This window comes from Coenobita brevimanus, chromosome 104 (assembly GCF_032717465.1).
Source record: "Coenobita brevimanus isolate Jiangsu-jjx chromosome 104, ASM3271746v2, whole genome shotgun sequence".
In the NCBI taxonomy this organism is placed as follows: Eukaryota; Metazoa; Arthropoda; class Malacostraca; order Decapoda; family Coenobitidae; genus Coenobita; species Coenobita brevimanus.
The window spans coordinates 6,255,764-6,280,372 of NC_137057.1; the positions used below are offsets into that span (position 1 = coordinate 6,255,764).

Genomic DNA, 24,609 nt, shown 5'->3' on the forward strand with positions numbered 1-24,609 from the left:
AACTTCTAAGATGGGTTTGTCTAGCTACTCCAAGGGTTTTCCATTGCGTAGTTTTCCAACCATGATTTTGTTGGGGGGATCAGCCTCCACACAAATTAAAAATTCTATGAAAGTGCAAGGAGAGACAGATATCGTTTTTATATCTTAGTCCACACTGTACAATGGATTCTCATCCATAATGAGACATTTGGGGAGCGTGACCCCTCCCCAGTGATTCCTGGGAGTCAGCCCCCTCCCAAAAATCTATCTATCTATCTATTGCCAGACGCCTTAATCCAGCAAAAGGTGGCCACAAACAAATCGCCTCCGTGTCGCCCTGTCCCCCACCATTTCATTGCCCTGCTCCCAGCTCACACATCCCTCTCTCATATATCTCTCCACTCCATCCCTCCATCTCATCCTTGGCCTCCCCCTCCCTCTCCTGCTCTCCCAAAAATCAAAATAAATACGGGAAACTGAACACTTGGACTTCAGCTAAACTTTTCAGTTTAACTTGTCTGCTTCCATGATAATGTCTTCCACTACATAAAATTTTACTTTTAGGGAATCAGCTCCTCCAAAATTTATAAACGATACAAAATATGGGAAGGAGGGCAGATATCATTTTGATATGTTATTGCATGTTGTAGAATGGCCTCTTATCTGCTAACTACTATTACTAACACTATTACTGTTACCATGACTCACTAAGTGTATCCTGGAGTACCATCCCTTCACACATGCCAGCTTTATGCTCATGTGGCTTGAACTTCAGGATACTAGCTACTTTTATGATGCAGTAATAGTATTTCGTAATTGTTTGATATCAGTATGCATATCGCAGGATTGGGTATGTAGCTTCCATGCTTTCTTTGAATGGATGTGAAAAAACTAATCATTTGCATTATGAGTAGTAGTATCTATAGGTATACGTTGCGAGTGATGAGATGGACGGGTGGTAAACAGAATGAACGGAAGGCAATGATTGATTATGTGTGTGTGGATGACAGGATGAGGTGTGTAATGGATGCAAGAGTATTTAGAGGTAGGGGAAGTGGGCTTCTGACCACCACCACCAGGTCCAGATGAAATTGAGAAATAGAAGAAGGGAAGGACAGAAGGAAGTAGTTCATGGAAGGTGGAAAGGTTACAAGAGGATGGAACAAAGGCAGAATATAAGAAGGAAGTGAAGGAGCGATTGGGTAAATATGGATTGGATGAGATGGGAGACGAGGAAGGTGTGTGCAAGATATTCACAGAAGATATCTGTGCAGCATGTGATGTGGTGTGTGGAATGAAGAGAAGACGAAAGGAGGTGCAGGGAACAGCATGGTGGAAAGAAGAAGTGGGACAGGCTGTGGCACAAAAGAAGAAAGCATATAGTGAGTGGATGAAAAACAGAGGCGTGGAAGATATTGAGAGACGGAAGAGAGAGAGTTATATGTAGAGAGAAAGAGAGAGGTGAAGAGATTAGTAAGAGAGAGTAAGAAGAGAGTGGATGAGGAATTTGGAAGGAATTTGAGTGTCAAATAGAAGGAATGTAAGAAGATGCTCTGGACAGGGTGCCAAAATAGTTAGCTGGGGAGTGAAAGATAAAAAAAATTGAGCATATGGAGAGAACACTTTAAGGAACTGTTGAACATAGAGAATGAAAGTAACGCGAGTGCAAGTGGCTGGGGAATGGCTTGGAGACGAAGGGATTTGAGAAGAGAGGAAGAAATCAGTAGGATAGAAGTTGTGGAAGCAAAGAAAAAAGTTAAAATGGGGAAAGCCTCAGGATTTGATGGAGTGTGTTGTGAAATGCTGAAGCATGGGGAAGAGATACAGTGGTAGTAGAATGGATGTTGAAGATGTGCAGACTGGCTGGGAGGAAGGTAGAGTCCCGGAGGATTGGAAGTCAGGTACAACTATTCCCCTGCACAAAGGAAAAGGGGGAAAAAAAAGTGTGTCGTAATCATAGGGGCATTTGTCTTCTTAGTGTAATAGGAAAAGTATATGGTATGATACTTATTGACAGAGCTAGGGAAATAACAGAGGAATTAGTTGAAGAAGAACAGGGAGGATTTAGGAAGGGAAGAGGCTGTGTAGATCAGATATTGTTTCTTAGATCTTTCGTGGAAAAATTTCTAAAGAAGGGAAAGAAGTTGTATGTGACTTTCATGGATTTGGAGAAAGCATATGACAGGGTGGATAGACAAGGATTGTGGAAAGTATTAAGAATGTATGGAGTAAACGGGAAGTTGTTGAGTGCCGTGAGGAGTATGTGTGTGGGTGCTAAAGCTGCAGTGCGTGTCGATAGTGAACTGAGTGAATTTTTCTCTTTGAAGGCTGGGTTGAAACAGGGATGTGTCATGTCTCCATGGTTGTTCAATCTGTACATGGATGGGGTAATTAAAGAGACACAAGGTAGAGCAATGGATGTTGGAGTAGTCCTAATGAGAGAGGGCAGTGTTTGGAAACTCCCTGTACCGTTGTTTGCAGATGATACTGTGTTGTTAAGTGAAGACGAAGGGGAGCTGCAAGTATTCGTGGATGAGTTTGTGAGAGTGTGTAAGAAACGGAATCTATAGGTGAATGTAGGGAAGAGTAAAGTTATGGTCTTCGAGAGAAGTGAAGTCAGTGAATGTATAGTGCTGTTGGATGAGAAGGAAATGGAAAATGTGAGTGAATTAACTACTTAGGTAGTGTGACGAGTAAGGATGAAAGTTTAGAGGGTGAAGTGCTTGAAATGCTACAACAATGTAGAAAGGTTGCTGGTTCCTTGAAAGCATTGATAAGAAACAGGAAAGTGGCCATGGAAGTGAACAAGTTACTACATGACAATATTGTGATACCAACTCTAACATATGGAAGTGAAGCTTGGACCTTGTTGGAGGGACAGGTGTCAAGAGTGAAAGCAGAGGAAAGGAGTTATTTGAGAGGAGCATCTAGAGTCACATGGAGAGACAGACAAATGAAGAAGTGAAGGAGCATTGTGGTGTGGATGTGAATATGATAGAAAGCGTTAGGAGAAACACACTGAGGTGGTTTTGGCCATATGGAGAGGATGAGGAGTGAGAGACTGACGAGGAGAGTATATGCGAGTGAGTTTTAAGGGGGAGAGGGAGGGGAAGGCCAAGGATGAGATGGAGGGATGGAGTGGAGAGGTATATAAGGAGGGTGTAAGCTGGGAGCAGGGCAGTGAAATGGCTGGGGACAGGGCGACATGGAGGCAATTTGTCTGTGGCCACCCCATACGGGATTAAGGCGTCTGGCAATAGATAGGTAGATAGATAGTATTAGTATTATTAAGAACTCCAAATTTGTGAAGTTCTTATTGATACTGTAGATATTAATTTTTGAGTGGGGGTGGGAGGGGGAGATCTACAAGGCTTGCATTCAAAGACCGTTCGAGACAGAGACTTGAAAATTTCATGAGTGATGTATCTCGTTTGCAGGCTTTGTTTGGCACATTTTTTTTTCCCCTAGCACTAGCACCCTCGATGTTATTTTTTTTCAAAATTACTCTCCTGCACAGCAAAAACTATTGAATCGATTGCTTTACAAGTGTTCCAGTATGTAGTCACCAACATATACTAGTGCACCTTGATGTTGATATTGAGATTCAACAAATACATTTTGAGATACTGAGGATAAGCAAAATAGCCGCCTCATGCCTGAAAGTGATTAATAGGAAAGTATTTGGCCGATTTTGACCAGATTTGGTGGAGATGTAGTGGGTAATGAGTGAACATGATTTGCAGAGTATGAATGACGTTGACCTTGATCTCAAGGTCACAGGTCTAAATCCGTAAAAAATTTTGATTCATACCAAAAGTCCCTTAACATTAGACCTACAATGATAAAAGTATTTCCAGAATCCTAAGAGTGTCTACTATATAAGATATCATAACAATAGTTATGACAAATGAACATGTGGTAGGTGGGGGCGCTCACCATCCACTCACTCGATGTAGTGCTGCTCTCTGGTGTCTGCCCTCTCCTCTCCTCTATCCTTCTTTCCATCCATCCTCTTCTGTCTTTCTTTCTTTCATTCTTTTCTCTTTGTTAAGCCTATGGGTGAGTTTACACTCCCTTTTCTCTCCTTCTTTCCTTCATTCTTTCCTCTTCCTTCTGCCTGTGGGTGACTCTACACTGAGTGACAAGCCAAATGGTTTCCTGTACACCAGGAAACCATTTACGCTGGGTGGTAACCATATAACCAAATTTTGGCGCCTGGTGGTTTAGTGGGTAATAACAGCACTCCAATCGGATTAAGCCGGTGAAGGTTTATATCCAAAGGATGGTTGGGGTTTATTGCTCACGCAATGCCACTCAGGGATGAGTGAGGCTGGTCACTCTCATCTTAAATGCCAGGACCAACTTGCCTAGCCCAGGGCTCCTATGCTCCTCATGGGGCAGCGTAGGATTGGATGATGGATGGATGGAATATTTTTTAAGTTTTGTCGATTTTTGGACATGGATTCTCACAGATATATAGATCATGGTTAGAGCAAATATCATGATACTTATCTCTGCACATTCAATTTACGAAGTAATATTAACAATGCACCATTTACCACAACCACTCTTAATACTGTGTATGTTTCAGAGACTGTACACCATAGCTGATGTACAAGTGTGGACTTTTTTTTTTTTTTTTTTTTTTTTTTTCATTCTAATCTGGAATGTGGAGTTGTTTGAATATTACTTCAGGATTTTCAAAATTTTAGTTATTATTATTATTATTATTATTATTATTGTTATTATTATTATTATTATGCCTCCGCCCACTTATGGTGGAGGAAACGTAAAATGATTCGTCTGTCTGTCCGTGTGTGCGTGGGTGCGTGCGTACGTCCGTAACACTTTTCTGGGCACGATATCTCTTGACCCCATTGACGAATTTCCACCAAACCTTTGTCAGTGATGAGGTATGAAGTGACAATAAACTGATTAGGTCATCACGTTCAAGGGGCAAAAGGTCAAAGTGAAAGGGGGTCGACTTAGTTTATCCCTGTGGCCGTGCATCTCCAGCAATATTGTCGGAGTGATATCCCATAACCTATCAACGAGTTTCTACCAAACTTTTGTCAGTGATTCAGTATGAGGACTTGATGAACTTATTAGGTCAATTAAGTCAAGGGATCAAAGGTCAAGGTGTTATGGAGTCGACCTGGATATCCTTGTGGGTATAATATCTCCTAAATCCTTGACGGATTTCGATGAAACTTTTATCAGTGATACAGTAAGGTAAAAGGATCAAAGCTCAAGGTCGCATGGGTGTGGACGTGATATCTCCTGAACCCCCAATAAATTTCGATCTAAATTTTGTCACTGATACGGTATGATAATATAATGAACTGATTAGGTCAATAAGGTCAGTGGGTCAAAGGCCTTGTCATATTGTTGTGGGTGCAATATCTCCTGAACCCCTCAACGGATTCCGACCAAACTTTTGTCAGTGATACATTATGAAGCGACGATGAACTGACTAGGTAAGCAAAGTCAAGGGGTCAAAGGTCAAGGTTATGGGGTGGACATAGTTTATCTTTCATCTAATTTTAACCCACAATGAATCCTGTCATGGAGGCTGTATGGCGAGTCTATGCACAAGACATGGAAGAGGCATACCGAATGAGGCATACCGAACAATGCCTCATTTTATATGGGTCACCTAATAAACTTTGTAACAACCTGTTTTTTAAATTAATCTACGGAAATAACTATATATAAAATTTTATTTGGACAGCCTTATTGTCAAACAGTTATTGTAGCCCACAGAATAAAAAACAATTTAAAATGCGTCATTAACTATGAACACACTTGTACAATTAGCCGCCTTCTTTCAAAAACTTAAGGCTCGCCTCTTCTCAACTGAGATTGAGTAAGCTCTACTACTACCATTGTTAACATTGTTACACCCACACACAGAGCCTGAGGTGTACTATATAGGTAGATATATTTCTCTCCATCTCTCTGCATGAACAGTACATTTCACACACTTTTTATTCAGTTTGGACAATATAATGTAGGAAGATAGTTTATTATTCAGGTAAGTGAAGAAAATCTGAGAACAGATAAATGTGCAAGGTCACATAGCAACATCAATCTACATAATTATTATCTTATTGAAACCTGCCTTCGTGAAAAGGTTAATGGTTCGCTAAGAATGAAGCTACTTGATTTTGAGAAGAATCAGTTAAAGTTCAAGGTCACAGGTTCAGATAAAATATTTGTCTGTTGCTCCCTGTGCCCATTACTATTATTATTATTATTATTATTATTATTAGTAGTAGTAGTAGTAGTAGTAGTAGTAGTAGTAGTAATAGTGTAGTAGTAGTAACAGTGGTAGTAGTAGTAGTAGTAGTAGTAGTAGCAGCAGTATATTTCTTACAAAGTAAATTGCTCGTATTTGCTCAATTTCAAAGCTACAGCCATCATACTTGGCCATCTGAGTCCCCCAGCTGGCGGCTTCATATGACCCAGTATCGTGCATTTCCCAGTACTTGTTTTCCAGTTACAGCCAAAAACCTAAAAAAATAGTCTATTCGTGGATTCTCAGAAATCGCTAAAGATACAGACTTTAAACTTTTGTAGGACATAGCCAAGGTTGGGGAGCAGGTTTGAAATGACAATGGGCCAATTTGGGCAAGTAGTTTCTGGACACTCCTCTAGGGGGGTCCTACTACACCAGACCTTCACTTTGAAGTGCTCACTATATGGTGTTGAAATCACCAGGTCCAGCACTATGGTGTTGGGACATTGGGGAATAAATCTGCCCCTGCAGTCGAAACAAGGAAGATTTTGGATGACCTTGTCATATGGTGAGTTACTGAAATTGCTAATGGCAGTTTCCATTTTCAAGTGATTATTTTTGTTTTTGTTTAACCCCCCTTCAGCCGGAAAACGTCTATATCCGTCACACTCGGGGTGTTATATGGGCGCTGGGTAATTACCGCCAATGGGTAGGGAGGGAGTCCCTCCATAGCACACAGGAAAGAGTCAGTCTGTCCCGTACTTTTGTCAGGTGTACAACGATGTCTTCTGGTTGCTATTTGTCTGATTCCATTCACTCCACCTGTAGCCAATTGCAGCATCCATCCCTGCCAAGCCACTTTCCAAGGATACTAGAAAAGGGTTCAGTGATAGTGCCAAAAGGCATGCCTTGGATGCAACAGTGTCTAGTTTATGTAGTTGTGAAGTTATCATGCTGAGAGCAAAGCCATAGTTGGCGCCGTGGGCAGATGCACAAGCACGTCCCACTCTTGTGCAGAAAATTAGTTCTCTTCCTTACATCATTACTCATCAGACCTGGGGATACTTTCATTACTCATAGACCTGGGGATACTTTCATTTGCAAGAGGAAAAGTTGATGAGTAATATGATCTTTAATTTCTTTCCCTAAGTGCTATAATTATCGATATATTATGGTTTGAAAACAAGCAATTTCCGGGAAATTGCCTGCAGTGAGGTGATGACTGCTTTAAAAATAGCCCGGCGTTTGGGAGTTAAATTATTTATACAGTGTTTAGTCATGCACCTTCTTTTTGCTTGATAGAGGCATGAACTGTTTATACCTACATAACCAAACGGGATGTACAAGGTAAGAGGGAAATAAAGTTTTGGAGAAAGCACAGATTTTTTTATAATATAACATTCCGAAAACCTAATCAATCTCAATAGCTTTATCTTCACCATCAAAAAAATAAATTTAAGCTCTAAATGCATTTTCCAATATTAGTTATGAAGGCTGCAGTTTTTACAGCATGCATTTGAAACTAGGTCAGTGTCGCTCCGTGCCCCCTCTTAGCTTCTGGAATGGCAATTACTTATAAAGCATTTTTCGAGAAGTTTGGTCATGATGAGATTTTCAGTGGGTGCTGACCTTTCAGTGACCTTCATATCATATATATGAAGTGGCTGTCGTTGGGAATACAGCCATACAAACACAGTCATGATCAGCCATGACCCACTGCGACAATGGATACTGCTATAGATATTTTCAAACAGGGCTTACTAAGATATCCTCTAAAGGGCAACATCAGATAATTATATACTATGAATTTTGGTGAGTCATGCTTCTGATGCGTGTGTCTTAATGAATCCCTCACAGATGTAAATTGCAAGTCCAGAGTGTCAGATTCTATGAGTATGGTTGGTGATGCTGTGGGTCGGGTGTGCCAGCAGGCAGCGTCCCTTCTTCTCCTCCATGATGGCTCCCCCAGAGCTCAGGTCCTCCTCCACTCCCTCCTCACCCACCACGCCGCCTCCAACCCACGGCAGGTGGCTAATATCCTGACCTGGCACCATGACCCCTGGCACTACTACCGCCACCACCACAACTCTCATGTTGGACTGACGCTGGTGATGATCCACAATGCATCCTCGCATCAAGGCCTTAATGTCCTTAAGCCTGGTTGGGTTTATGGCCCAATACTGTTGGTGGCACTTAACCCACACCAGGACTTCAGGTGAGTGGAATACCAATATGATTATTGTAATAAGTGAGTGTAGCCTATACACTGTATATACACTGTATATGGCTAGTGAGGGAGTGATCGCCCTCTACCTACACAGATCAAAAGCCCTCGGGAGCAGGGGGGTGGTTGCTTTCTCAGGCAGAGGAACTCCTTGAGAGTGAAATGGCTGGGAAGCATGCCGGCACGTGACTGGCTACAGCATAGCTGGGTCTTTCGGGTGTGGGCAATCAGGCAAGTTAGCTGCCTACTGCGACTGCAACACAATGGCGAGGTGTTCAGGAAGTTAGCCAAAGAAACCTTGATGGACTCTGAAAGAACAATAATGGCCCCCAGTCCCGTGCAGCCCTTAAATGGGCAGGGGGTGCTAAGAATCTCACGGTTGCCTCAGTTACAATCTAATTCCTTTGTCAATGCAAAAAATACAATTAAAATTGGTAACTGGAATGTGAGAACACTAAATCATGACGGTAAAATCGATGAGTTAGTGAAGGTTTTTCAAAATTACGGACTTGATATTTGTGCTCTGACAGAAACTAGATTAACTGGAGTCGATAAGTTGGATTTGGAGGATGGTATACGTTTATTGATATCTGGCCGACAGGACGGAATGCATTATCAGGGAGTAGGATTGTTGCTGGGTTGTAAAGCAAATAAGGCTTTATGTGAGTGGGATCCTATAGATGAGCGATTGTTATACGCACGGTTTAAATCAAATCATGGCAACATCAGTCTGTTTGTGTGTTATGCACCTACTAATGATGCACTCGATGAAAGGAAAGACATTTTATGAAAAGTTGCAAGAAGGAGTAGGAAGGGTACCTAGACATGATGTTTTGATCTGCGTTGGAGACTTTAATGCAGTAATGGGCTGTTCAAATGAGGGATTTGAGGCATGTATGGGTAAGATGGGAGTTGGTAGTAGGATGAGTGAAAACGGAGTGAGGTTTGGAAGCTTCTGTCTAGCAAATGACTTAGTCATCGGGGGCACACTCTTTCAGCATTGCAATATACACAAGACAACTTGGGTGTCGCCGTGTGGAAAATATAAAAATCAGATTGATCACATCGCTATCAGTAGGAGGCATAGAAGTTCTCTGCTAGATGTTCATGTTAAACGGGGAGCGGATATAGGTAGTGACCATCAACTCAGCATTGCAAAAATAAGGTTTAAACTTAAAAATCAGAAGAAGGAAAAATCTGGTGTTGGTAGATACGATATTGTTAAGCTTAGAAGAGAAGGAGAAGAAAAGGAGGAATTCAGATTAGAATGCAGAAATAGGTTTTTGGTGTTGGAAACGTTGGAAGAGGGGGAGAGAAGTGTAGATGAGATGTGGGAGGATGTGAACAAAGTTTTGCATGAGACTGCTGAATGTACGATTGGAAGGAGACATAGATTCAGGAGAAAGAAATGGATATCAGAGGAAACGTGGGATATGATAAAAAAGAGAGGTGAGGCTAAATTGAGGAGTGAGATGCAATGCGTTGATGAACAAGAGATTGAATTAGCAAGAGCTGCGTACTGGAGTTTGAATTCAGAAGTAAGAAGGTTAGCTAGGAGAGATAAAAGAAGATGTGTGGATGAAAAGGTTGCAGAGACTGAAATCCTAATAAACAAAAATGATGGACAGAGTCAAAGAATAGCATATGAATCGATTAGAGAACTGAGTGGTAATGCAGGTAAACGCAAGGAAATACCAATTAGAGACAGGGAAATTTATTGACCAAAGATGGAGATATTAAAAATAGATGGAAAGAGCATTTTGAGACAGTTCTTAATAGACCAATACCACCAGAAGAGGATATACCGTCTGCTCAGGAAGATTTAAATATAGAAACAGGAGAGTTGAGGCTTGCAGAAGTGAAGAAAGCAGTAAAACAGTTAAAGAATAATAAGGCACCAGGGGAGGATGGTTTATTTCCGGAAATGTTTAAAGTGGAGGGGGATAGATTAATAATGATCTTGACCAAGCTATTCAATAAGATATGGGTGACGGGGTTACTACCATCAGTTTGGAAGAATGGTGTAATTGTTAAAGTTCCGAAGAAAGGAGACCTGAGTGAATGTGGTAATTGGAGGGGAATCTCTTTGTCACCGATAGCTTTGAAAGTTTTCAGTAGAGTGTTGTTAAATAGGTTGGAGCCGGTGGTTGAGGGTATTCTGAGGGATGAACAGGCTGGTTTTAGAAAGGGACGTGGTTGCAATGATCAGATCTTTATAGTTAGGCATTTGATGCAGCAAGTTAATGAAATGAGAGTACCGTTAAGTCTTTGTTTTGTTGATTTTGAAAAGGCTTTTGATAGTGTTTCGAGAGAGTCTATGGGGAAGATCATGAGACATTATGGAATACCAGAGGAGTTTGTGAGGGTCATTATGAACATGCATGAGGACACATTTTGTAAAGTGATGGTTGATGGTTGTCTGAGTGATTCGTTTGAAGTCAAGTCCGGAGTAATTCAAGGTGGTGTTCTATCGCCTTTACTATTTATATTGGTCATTTATTACATTATGAAACGTGTTGGAACAGAAACCGGTGCAGGTATACTTTGGGGAGAGAACAGGAAACTTTTGGATTTAGATTATGCAGATGATATAGTTTTGATTTGTGATGGGCCAGAAGAGATGCAGAGAGTGTTGGACTGTTTGGTGAGTGAAGGTCGCAAGGTGGGTTTGGTTATTAATTGTGGAAAAACTGAAATAATCAATATGACTATGGAAAATGCGCAGGAATGTGTAATTGGAGGTATGGTTGTAAAGCAAGTTGATAGGTTTAAATATTTAGGTACTTATTTAGCCAAGGATGGTTCTTTGAACTTTGAATTCGAGGAAAGGTTAAAGAAGGCTAATCAGGCAATGGGAATGCTTAAAAATATTTGGAATAATAACAATTTCTCTGTGCATACAAAAATCAAACTTTATAAGGTAATGGTTAGGAGTATCTTAATTTATGGACACGAGTCTTGGTACAGCACAGTGACTATGGAAAATAAATTCTTGGTGTTTGAAAATAAAGCACTTAGAAGAATATTAGGAGTTAAGTGGTGGGAAAGGATACCAAATAGTAGAATTAGAGAAATAACGGGAGTGCAGCCGATCGATGAATATGTTAGATTCTCACGATGGAAGTGGCTAGGACATGTGTATAGGAGACAGGGAATAGTACGAGGTACAGCAGGGTGGGTGGCACCTGGTAGGAGAGATAGAGGAAGGCCAAAAGAGACGTGGGTGAGGACAATGAGACGGGAAGCTGGAGATGAGTGTTGGGGAGATCTTGAGGAGTTAGCACAAGATAGGATGTGGTGGTGTGAGTTCATCGAGGCCCTATGCATCCCCAAGGGTGCCACAGGAAATGATTGAATAAGTTTATTGTACCAACACTTGAAAGCGTGGACATCTTTCTCTCTGGTTAACTTCACGTATTCAACATATGCCATAGCAACACGTGAGTAACAGTCCATTACGTTTCAAGGCCTGGACACTCTTGACCCAAGCTGAGTCACGACTCAGCAATGTTACTGGAGCTTAGTCTGCACCGTGACTTGAGGTAAATTATATTTCAGTGCACTTGCTTATTAGCAATTGGCAAACTCTTTGGAGTGGTTCCTGTGAATGATGTAATGGGTTTGCTGGCGTATACCTAAGACAGCTTTTTTTTTATGTTTGCTATTCTGAATTCTGAAATGGTGCAGAATATTGGTGCTTAGGAAAGTTTGGATAAGGCAAAATTATTTTTATTTATTACACTTCTTGCCATAATTTTTTATATGATTATGTGTCATCTCAACTCTGTACTGTAATTGCCATAGCAGTGCTGGTAAAGAGCATAATAAAGGACTGAAAAGCCTATAAAATGACAGTACAACTTTTCGTTTTTGTATTTAATTGAAAAGTGTAAACAATATAAGATATTCAGTATATGTAGGGTACTGCTGGTGAGGGGCATTCCCGTGATGACGCTGATGTAACAGGATGGCTCTGTAGTCCCTCATACAAACGTTGCTCAACTCCATCTCTATCCTCCGCAAGAGGATGGTTTACTGCTGGAGATGGCATCTAAAGCCTGCAGTTAGATGTGTTCCCATTCAGATGAGCCTGGGGTTGCAACAAGAACAACAGCTACATAGAAGGGAAAAGCTTCCTGTGTCGTTTAAGCACTGTGCCAGGTTTCACAGAAGAGCTTGATCACAGAGACAGCAAACTGAGCCCGCCATTGCTGTGAATGAACCACAGGTATATCTGCCAGTCGTTTACTCTGTAACAACTTATGCATTTGCCCACTAGCCTCCAAAAGGGTCCCATAACCACCCATCTCGCTTCCGTTCACTGCCTCCAACTACAACTCCACATCATAAATGCTTTTGTCTGCACCCAAATCTCAAAATAAACAAGGAGTAAAGAAATCTAAGATATATCATTTATCTACTGCTAAAGGTGATGTGGGACAGCAAAATGATGTGGAAATGTGCAGGTACCAGAATTCGTCAGTTAATCTAACAACAACGGCAGCAGTGACTCCTCGTTCAAAACTGACGAAGGAGATACAGCCACAGTAGCTGTAACTATAGTTTATTTTGGCACTCCTTACAAACCCTGACCATTGTAGAGAAACACAATATTTGGAGAAAATAGTCCTGTTCACACATGTTGTCATTCAGAACTCAAATGTTTCTTTTGTTATCTAATCTCACTTATCATCCAGCAGACCTGCACTGTGGTCGGTCAACTCCGCCAGATATTCGAGCCTCTTGCAGCCTGTGGCACTAAACAAGACGGGCAAATCTGGTCTGTCTCTCATCACCCTCTTCCCCTTCAACCCGCCGTCACAACAATTTGATGTGCAGGTGAAGTAAATTATTTGAATTCCGTGGTAACAAAGTTCCATCTTGTCTAGTTTTCCTGTGTTGAAAAATATAGTAATTCATATCCTTATAAGTTCGTCTCTTCATTGGGTGGCAGTCAACTGAAGCTTTTACCCTTTGCCAGGCAGGGTTCTCCCGGATATTACAATAATATACGGTATATTATTCATGATTTGCCCAACAAAAAGTTTAAGTAATCACGATATTAGAAATGTGACGAATTTCAGTTTTAATCTAGCAAAACGGTTCTCTGACATTTTCGTTTTGTGCCCCAGATCCATGTCTAAAAATGATAACATCCATGGGACCCGCCACTTCATACGATATCTGTGCCCCCCTACCCTCAGTACTTATAACATCTGTGGCCCGTACCTGGTTACCTCTGAAGAAGCAAACGAAGCAGCATCACTCAAAGGAGCATGTTGGGTAAAAGATTATAACAATTTCAGTGACTAAAAATATTGATGCCCTGCATGCACATATAAACTCAAAAGCCAAATTGATATCTTAGTGCTACGGTTGAAACTGCATTTTTGCTGTCACAGTATGTGCGGTGTTTAAGACAGAAAATGTTCAGGAAAGATAATCTTCCACCTGAAACAGATTATTCTTTTTCACTCGGATGCTAACACGCTTGAAAAACCTATTTTGCAGACAAAACCAGACGAGACTGAAAGAACCACCTAGAAAGCCACTTTGCTAGTAGTGCTGTACACGTACCGATTTGACAGAAAAAAGGGAATTCCTCATTCATATTACCCCCGGAAAATCAGCATAAAATTTTACCAGTGACTTCAGGTACATTACCCCATAACCACCTGAAAATGCATCATGGCCTCCAGTTTCATTGGCAATGATCAGGTACAGTACATGTATTGAAATTTATGGATGAGGTAACAAAAAGCAACATATAGAAGGAGAGTAACTTCTGTTTTATCTTGGAGCAGTTGTTGTTTGATACATTTTAAGTGCTTTCACTGTGTTCTACAATGTATATTATCTTGAAACTACAGAATCAGCTGCCAGATGTGCTGTGGTTCGAGTTACAATGTGAAGTGTGTAACTTTTCTTACTCATACAAAAGTAACCATTCACTAACTTCATTGGCCCTTAAAACTAAGGAATGTATTCACAGTTGCTACCCAGAACTTAGTCGGGAGCATCGTTGTATATGGATATTAACTCTTCTGTTTTATGTGTAATGGTCCACCCGGAGTTCATTTGTGTAGTTGTGGGGAGGCTGGGAGGTCCGGACCCTCCTCCCCAAATCAGTCCTTTGGCCCTCTCGTTGTTGTTACTGTTCTTCCTCAACTTCGGTCACGCCTGGCTCAGCAAACCCGTAGAACACAAGCAAGCAATTGAATTTATGGGGTTATCCCATAAGTTCCCTTCTCAGCTGAAGTTGTGTCTTCCCCTTAGTACTGCATGTGCTCTGCAGTGGTCTAGTATGTGTGTTATGTTTTGTGGACCTATTTTACAAGCAACGACACGTGGCATCTGTAATTCCAGCAAGTACAAATCTGATCTGATGGCTGAGTCCAGGGTGATGTCCTTATCTAAGGCTAGCTAGATGAACTTGATCATATCAAATCAAGGACACTTACGATGTCAGAAGAGGAGCGCTTGAAATACAGTGTTCCTATCGAAGTGTTCAATTGCCCTGCTCATGAAATGAGTATGGAGGCGTTTCTTCATTGCTAGTGTAGGACTGTCTGGAGGTGTGATGTTGTTGAAGAGGGTCCGGTAATGATTGTGAGGCATTTGTTTTATGTGTTCAGGTGTGTTATGTGTCTTCCATTCTCATTAATAGCAGGTGTGTTGTGTATTAGTGCAAGCTGCTGCATAGAATTGTATGCATCTCATGTCAAAATAACGGGTATGATTTTGCTCTCAAGTATATGCGAGCTCTATTAATAGTACTGGTGCAGCCAATGACAATCTGTAAAGCATTGTTCTGTATTTTCTGCACGGCGTTGTAGTGAGTGTTAGATAGGATCTGGGTCCATGCCGGGGACATTGAACATCACTGATCTAATACATTGTTTCTAGAGTGTTTCTTTATGTTGCCCCAAGTGTTTCCCTGTAATTGCCCTAACTGCGTTGAGTCTGGGGTGCACCGTTTCCTGATACCTTGTAGGCTACTCGTATGTGGTCCCTCAACGTAAATCCAGTGTGTATGTAACTCTAGTATTCTTAGTGGATGGTGTGTGTGGACGGGGACTTTGTTAAGTGTGTCATTAGGTGTGTCCCTGTGCTCATAATTGCAGCTATTGATGAATGTAGTTGTGGATCTGGTTGAAGCTACCATCAGCCTGTTGTCCTCTTCCCATGTCCCTATTGTGTTGCAGGCAGTCTTTTTGCAGTGTACAGGTTGTGCCTGCGATGTGGTGCATGGTTGTAATGGTCATGTCATCTCCAGATGAGGCAAAGTTTCTGAGAAGTTGGGATGTGCGAATATCAAGCGTGAATATGTTGAAGTGTGAACGTAAGAACAGAGCCTCATGAATCTCCGTTTGAGATGTTCCGTGTTCGTGATTACTTGCCCTGGAGTGAAAAATATGCTTGTTTTCCTGCTTAGTAGCTGGCAGACCAGCATTTGGTGTTATCCCCCATCGTTGTGTTTCAGATTATAATGATTGGTTTGCTTCTGAGGATAGCATCAAAGAGTTAACTTATATTTTTTTGTAAGGAGTGCATATTGTGCGGGTCGTGTGGGATTGATGCCGACAGATACGTGATGTATGAGATTTTAGTAAAGTGTTTGTAGAGTCTAGTGCTCAAAAACCATTTTGTTACGAGTCATTGTGGACATGAGGTGTGGCTTTCTTAAGTATTATAAGTTCAGTTATCTCTGATGGCGTGCATAGTAGTGTTGAAGGTCCGTACGGAGAAAGGTGGGTTGGTTTTCTGATCGGTTCAATAATAGTGATAATTGTTTCGTATTTCCAAATGCTGGGAATAATATACGTATGAGTAGTTTCTGACGATTAGGAGGGCCTGGACCCGTTTGTTTCTAAATGTTTTAGGTCTAGGTTGCCGATGCCATCTGGCCCTGTGTTTGTAAAATACCTGTTTTATAAAAAATAAAAAAAATGTGATATATCTTCTCTGGAGTAAATGCCAAGTTGAAAGGACTGTCTGTGCAATGAAGGTTCCTTATCAGACTCAGTGCATGTTCGTTTAAAGTTACGTAGGTTTACACAGTGATTCACCGACATGTATGCTTATTCCTTGCGAGTAAAGGCGTGTTGTATTACATTGGAGAAGATGGCGGCTTGGATCTTAAAGATGCTCGGTTATGATTTAGCAGTATTGTTGTATTTGAAGTTTTTTTCAGCATTAACTTATTACATTTCCTCATTTGTTGTGCCTGTTTGAAGATATGCTTTTTGCTTGCTTTAGGTATGGGAGGTATGGGAGATATGTATATAATCACCTGTAGTTCTTTGTGCTGCCAATATATCAATGTATATTATCGTATGCATTATATACCAAAATATGCACTATACAGTACATGTATAAATTACTGTAAATAAGAGTGCCAACGGCCATACCACGTTGAGTACACCGCTTCCCGTCCGATCAGCGAAGTTAAGCAACGTTGGGTCTGGTCAGTACTTGGATGGGTGACCGCCTGGGAACACCAGATGCTGTTGGCATCCCTACGTGTCAAGTGGGGTTGGTGGAGGATTAGTGCCCCTCCCTGTAAAACAATTAACTCTAAGCCGTTGGCCATCCCGTTTGGGATACATGGCGTCTGGCAATGGATGGATTGATGGAAGAGGTGTATACTCTTTTGTGTCTTCACTGTTACTTGGGAAATACGGGTACTGCTTCCCGCCCTTTGGTTCAATTTGAGAAATGAGTGACGTAAGGGGTACTCTTAGATGGGTGCTGGTAAGTTACTGTTCGGATACAGAGAGCACCTTTTTCTCGCTATTTCACATGCCATCACTGGGAAGCAACGTTGTGAGTACTATATTCATGATGATTTTTATATACACCTATCATAAATAACATTGTTTTATATCATATTGTGATCTGTTGCAACAGACATTAGTTTATTTTGTGTAGAAGAGTTTTTTAATGAATGTGTTCCTTAAACCCAGATGTGTTGCGGCACTGCCTTGTTATAACTTATCTGCTTCGAGTATTAGTCACTATGTTTTATATGTATGTCACGTATGTAGTGAATGAGTTGAAAAAGAAACCTTTGTTCTCTCGTCTAACCCTCCCCCCCAACTTATTAAATAATAATCAACATGCTGCTTCGATTAGCTGGTAAGCCTTTTCGATGAGCCAAAACTTCAATATGGATCTATTGGAGGGCACTAAAAAGCACCGAGCTGCAGTCAAGTTGCTTTTGCAGCAGAAAATGATGCTAGCTTAATCCAGTCAGCATATAAAAATCCATATTGATCTCCATTAACTGGTTTTACCATAAATAAGCTTTATTTACCTCTCACTTTACTGAAGATCATTTGTTTTGCTAATCTTGAACTCTAGCAGGAAATTTTTTTTTTTACAAAACATTAAGGGAATAATTAATTTCTTCTGGGAACGTAAGAAAATAATCAGTATTGACCTTTTTGTGCAATATCTTCAACGTCCATAAGTCAAGGAAAAAAAAAAAAATGCATGCACCCCAGGCCAGCCTGGGGACCATTTTTTTCAGAAAACTATAATTAATTTATTTTTCTTACATATGTAAAGAGAATCATCCGGGGCACCTGGCAATGTGTTTTTAGCTTCCTAAACCCTTCCTGTGATTTGCTATGATTCGCGGAAGAATTCATAAAATTATGGAGCATATGCGATTAACATGTAAACATTTGGGTGAATATATCCGAAATTAAGTGACCGCCTGAATGCTTGGGATGGTAGAGCAAGGTCGTGTAAACATAGCAGGACCTTCATTCCCTTCCCTTCCCATAACTGTTCGCAGTTTTTTATAGCTCGCATTAATTCGAAGATGCCACACATGCCGCTGGTATTGGTACAGCAAAGTGTCATTTGAATCCGGCGGCCATTGAGGGGTTAATAGAACTAATCATTATGTTAAAAATTATTAATAATATTGTCAATGAGTAGCTGAAAGCTTGAAACATGCTATATCCTAAGGCCTATAGCCAAAGAAATTAAAACTTTTACTTATGTAATATTTTTTTTTCTTTTAATTCCTTAGTAAATATGAGTAAATGTTCCAGAAGCAGTTAATAAATTATGGGTCAGTTTTATGATACTCAATAGTTGGTCAAGATGAGAGTAACAGGAGAGAGTCTAAACTGAAGTTAAACCTCCTCCCCGTCACAAACTCCTCCGGCCATCCATGCGTCTCATGCAGTTACAGAATGAAAGTACGTTAATGTGATGAGGCTGTTATATATTTTTTTTTATGCGAGGAAGAAAGAACCAAAGGCCATGAGCTCGCAATAACGGTTCCCTCCAAGAGAAAAACCAAAAGCAAGAGAAAGCCAAACTCAAGATGCGATCATTTCGAGATTTTTTTATTTTTTTATTCGAGGAAGACGGAACCAAAGGCCGCCAGCTCGCAATTGTTGTTCCTTCCAAGAGAAAAACCAAATACAAGACAGAGCCAAATTCAAGATCCTATCATTTCGAGATGCCTGGACACACTGCGTTTGAAAGACTGGAGATCATAGGAAGCAGGAAGTACAGACAGAAGGAAACAGTTCCGGAATTGACCTGTTGCATCAATGAAGGAACGGGAGTAACGGTTAACTCTTGCATTAGAGAGTTGGACAGAAAAGGGATGAGAGTTTGCTGCTAGAGATGCCTGGACACACTGCGTTTGAAAGATTGGAGATCATAGGAATCAGGGAATACACACAGAGGGAGGCAGTTCCAGAGTTGACCTGTTGCATGAATGAAGGACTGGGAGTAACAGTTAACTTTTGCATTAGAGACCTGGACAGAAAAGGGATGAGAGTTTGCTGCTAGATGGGTGCTACGCGCCCGTCGTAGAGGTGAAGGAATGCATGCAGACAGTTCAGAGGAGCAGTGACCATTGAAGCAGCGATAGAAAAGAGATAAAGTTGCAATAGTGCGGCGAAGAGACAGAGGTTGAAGGGAGTCAGTAAGAGAAGGAGAGTTAATGAGACGAAAAGACTTTGACTCCATCCTATTGAATCCAGCTGTATGTGGGGAGCCTCCCCACACATGAGAGTTGTACACACAGGGGCGGATAAATCCCCCGTATAGAGTCAACAATTGTGCAGGGGTAAAGAAGGAACGGAGTCAGCTTAGCACGCCTAATCTCTTGGAAGCAGATTTTACAAGAGATGTAATATGATCTTTCCAAGTCAAGTCCCGAGTAAATGAAACCCCAAGCACGTTCAAGGATTAAGCTGAATATTATTTAAACATTAGTGTGCTGTGGAAGATTTTGTCGGGTTGATAGGTGTAAGAACTGTGCCTTAGATGCATTAAAAACAACCAGATTATTTTGACCCCAATCAGAAATACGAGCCAAGTCAGACATTCCGTGCGCCATAGCCTCGTCCCCTGTTTGTTGAAGTAATTGCAGAGAAGGCCGTTTTGGGAACTGAATGGAAATATGAAGAGTGGAGTCATCAGCATATGAGTGGATAGGGTTAGATGTACAGCTTAGAATGTCATTGATGAATAAAAGGAAGAGAGTTGGTGATAGGACAGAGCCCTGAGGAATACCACTGTTGATAGATCTAGGGGAAGAACGATGGCCGTCTACAACAGTGGCTATATAACGACCAGAAAGGAAGCTAGCGATGAAGGCACAGATAGAAGGATAGAAACCGTAAGAGGGCAGTTTGGAAATTAAAGATTTATGCCAGACTCGATCGAGAGCCTTTGAGATGTCAAGTGCAATGGCAAAGCTTTCGCCAAAGTCCCGAAAGGAGGATGACCGGGATTCTGAAAGGTAGGTGAGAAGATCACCAGTGGAGCATCCCTGATGGAACCCGTACTGACGATCAGAAAGAAGGTTGTGAGAAGAAAGATGCCTTAAAATTTTTCTATTAGGAATTGACTCAAAAACTTTTGAAATACAGGATGTCAAAACAATTGGACAATAGTTCGAAAGGTTGGGAATGGTCGCTGGATGACAGCAAACTTCCAGCAAGAAGGAAAGGTACAAGTTGATAGACAAAGGCGAAAGAGTTTACCTAGGAAGGGTGTAGGCACAGAAGCACAGTTCTTGAGAACAACAGGAGGGATTCCATCAGGCCCATATGCCTTGTTAGTACTGTGGCCAGTGATGGCAGAAAATACATCAGGTGAAGAAATTTTAATGTCAGCCATGAGGAAGTCAGAGGGGGGAAGCGATGGAGGAACAGCACCGCAGTCGTCTAAGGTGGAATTAGAGGAGAAAGTCTGAGCGAAAAGATCTGCTTTATCAGTAGAAGAAATAGCTACAGAACCATCAGGGTAGAAAAGAGGAGGGAAGGATGATGAGGTAAAGTTGTTAGAAAGGTTTTTGACAAGGTGCCAGAAGGAGAGGGAAGAATTCGAGTTGGAGAGTTGAGAGCATTTAGTATGAATGAAATCATTTTTAGCAGAGCGAAGAACAGACTTGCACGATTCCGGGCAGAAACATAAAGATAATGTGATTCAGGGGTGGGTTGGCTCTGGTACTTTTGTAAGCCCTCTCCTTGTTCCGGACAGCATTAGAACAAGCGTGATTAAACCAAGGATTTCTTCTATCTATCTATCTATTGCCAGACGCCTTAATCCCGTTTGGGGTGGCCACAAACAAATCGCCTCCAAGTCGCCCTGTCCCCCGCCATTTCACTGCCCTGCTCCCAACTCACACCCCTCTCTCTCATATACCTCTCCACCCCATCCCTCCATCTCATCCTCGGCCTCCTCCTCCCTCTTCCCCCCTCCACCTCACTCGCATACACCCTCTTCGTCAGTCTTTCACCCTCCATCCTCTCCACATGGCCAAACCACCTCAGTGTGTTCCTCATAACGCTTCCTATCACATCCACATCCACACCACAACGCTCCTTTATATCCTCATTCGTCAGCCTGTCTCTCCACGTGACTAGACAGGCTCCTCTTAAATAACTCATTTCCACTGCTGTCACTCTTGACTTGTGTCCTTCCAACAATGTCCAAGCTTCACTTCCGTACGTTAGAGTTGGTATCACAATACTGTCATGTAGTAACTTTTTCACTTCCATGCTCACTTCCCTGTTTCTTATCACTGCTTTCAAGGAACCAGCAACCTTTCTTCCTTGCTCTACCCTTTCAAGCACTTCACCCTCCAAACCTCCATCCTTACTCATCACACAACCCAAATACTTAAACGTACGCACATTTTCCAATTCCTCACCATCTAACCTCGCTGTACATTCACTAACTTCATCTCTCTCAAAGACCATCACTTTACTCTTCCCTACATTCACCTTTAGGTTCCGTTTCTTACACACTCTCTCAAACTCATCCACCAAGCCTTGCAGCTCCCCTTCGTCTTCACTCAACAACACAGTATCATCTGCAAACAACAGTACAGGGAGTTTCCAAACACTATCCTCTCTCACCAGGGCCACTCCAACATCCATTACCCTACCTTGTACCTCTTTTATTACCCCATCCATGTACAGATTGAACAACCATGGAGACATGACACATCCCTGTTTCAAACCAACTTTCAAAGAGAAAAATTCACTTAGTTCACCATCCACATGCACTGCAGCCTTCGCACCATCGTACATACTCTTCACAGCATTCAACAACTTCCCATCTACTCCATATATTCTTAACACTTTCCACAATCCTTGTCTATCCACCCTGTCATATGCTTTCTCCAAATCCATGAAAGCCGCATACAACTTCTTTCCCTTCTCTAGAAACTTTTCCACTAAAGATCTAAGAATGAATATCTGATCTACACAACCTCTTCCCTTTCTAAAGCCTCCCTGTTCTTCTCCAACTATTTTCTCTGTTCTTTCTCTAACTCTGTCTATAAGTATCCTACCATACACTTTTCCTATTATACTAAGAAGACAAATGCCCCTATGATAACCACACACTTCTTTTTCCCCTTTTCCTTTGTACAAGGGAATAATTATACCTGACTTTCAATCCTCCGGGACTCTACCTTCCTCCCAGGCCAATCTGCACATCTTCCACATCCATTCTACAACTATCTCTCCCCCATGCTTCAGCATTTCACCACACACTCCATCAATTCCTGGGGCTTTCCCAGATTTAACTTTCTTCATTGCTTCCACAACTTCTATCCTACTGATTTCTTCCTGTCTTCTCACCTCCCTCCTTCTCCCAGCCATTCCCCAGCCACTTATACTCGCATTACTTCCATCCTCTACGTTCAACAATTCCTTAAAGTGTTCTCTCCATCTGCTCACTTTTTCTCCCTTCTCCACTAGTAATCTACCATTTTTATCTTTCACTCCCCTGCTAACTTCACTTCCACCCTGTCTTACTCTTTTCACTTCTCTCCAGAACATTTTCTTACAGTCCCTCCACTTTACACTCAGATTCCTTCCAAATTCCTCATCCACTCTCTTCTTACTCTCTCTTACTAATCTTTTCACCTCTCTCTTCCTTTCCACATATAACTCTCTCTTCCGCCTCTCAACTTCTTCCACACCCCTATTTCTCACCCATTCATTGTATGCTTTCTTCTTTTGTGCCACAGCTTGTTTCACCTCTTCAGTCCACCACGCTGTTCCTTGCACCCCCCTCCGCCTTCTCTTCCTTTCACACACCACATCACATGCTGCACATATTTCTTCTGTAAATATCTTACACACACCTTCCACGTCTCCCATCTGCTCCAATTCATATTTGCCCAATCGTTCCTCCACTTCTCTCTTATACTCTGCCTTTTTCTCATCCTCTTGTAACCATTCCACTCTCCTTGCAACTACTTCCTCTTGTCTTTCTCTTCTTTTATTCCTCCATCTCACTTGCATCCTAATTCTGGCCACTACCAAGTAGTGGTCAGAAAGTCCACTCCCCCAACCTGTATACACTCTTGCATCCTTTACACATCTTCGCATCCTTTCATCCACACACACATAATCAATCATTGCCTTCCTTTCATTCAGTTCACCACCCACCCTTCTCATCACTCGCCATGTATACCTGTGGATCATTTTATGCCTGAAGAGGGTATTGGCTATCACCAACCCCCTCCCAGCACAAATGTCCACTAACGCACTCCCATTCTCATCTGTCTCGGCAGGCACACCTCACTCACCAACTGTTCCATCCACCTTCACATTACCAACTTTACCATTCATATCACCAATCAAAAACACTCTCTCATTCCTTCCAAACTTTTCCATGCACATTTCCACATTTGTCCAGAACTCTTCTCTCACTCTTCTAGCACGATCTTGCGTTGGCACATACACACACACACAATCGCCCACATTTGTATTCCAACTTTCAACTTTACCCACACAATCCTTGACCCAACTGATCCATACTGTCTTATGCTCTTCTTCCATCTTTTACTCACAACTATACACACTCCTTCCTTTGCCCTCTCATTCTCATCTACTCCTGCACATATACCCCATCCATACTCCCATTCTCTCACACTTTCTCCTCTCCATTTTGTTTCAGTTATTCCACATACATCCACTTTCGCACCCTCAAGCACCTGGACAATCTCTCTCTCTCTTTCACCTCATCATTCGCTCCTCTTACATTCCATGTACTCATTACCAAGTCCTTTGTCCAGTCCTGGGTCGTCATCGTTTGGTCAGTCCTTGTCCGAGGCTTCTTGTTTGTTTTTTTAGTTAGTTGTTTTCCGGGGAGGGGCACTAACCCTCCGCCAACCCTTTTAGTCGCCTTTTACGACAAGCAGGGATACTGGGGGAGTATTCTTGAAAACCCCCTTACCCCCAGGGATTTCTTACATTAGACAAAGGATACGAGAAAGGAATGTATGTTTCCATGCCCGAAAGAATAACCTCCGTAATGCGTAAGGCACACTCAGATGGCTCCCGGCCATGGAAGCAATAATTATTCCAGGAAAATCAAAGAAGTACTGCCTGAGGGCCTCCCAATCCGCAGCTCCAAAGAGCCACAGACGACGCTTCTTTGGAGGGTCCACAGGCTGTACCTGAGTGATAGGACAGGTTAAAGTGATAAGGTTGTGACTGGAGGAGCCCAACGGAGAAGAAAGATTAACAGTGTAAGCAGAAGGATTAGTTGTAAGAAAGAGGTGAAGCATGTTGGAGCTCTCTCCAAGGCGGTCTGGGATACTGGTAGGGTGCTGTACAAGCTGCTCTATGTCATTAAGGATAGGAAAGATGTAGGCTTGTTCACCAGG

At 41.8% G+C, this 24,609-nt stretch overlaps 1 non-coding gene across 1 annotated transcript; it reads left to right on the forward strand.

The window, feature by feature from the left end:
• The first annotated feature begins 16,838 nt into the window (after positions 1-16,838).
• Positions 16,839-16,957, forward strand: LOC145416202 (5S ribosomal RNA). Its single transcript, XR_013900241.1, has one exon. It is a non-coding gene; the product is annotated as a 5S ribosomal RNA (ribosomal RNA).
• Positions 16,958-24,609: the final 7,652 nt, after the last annotated feature.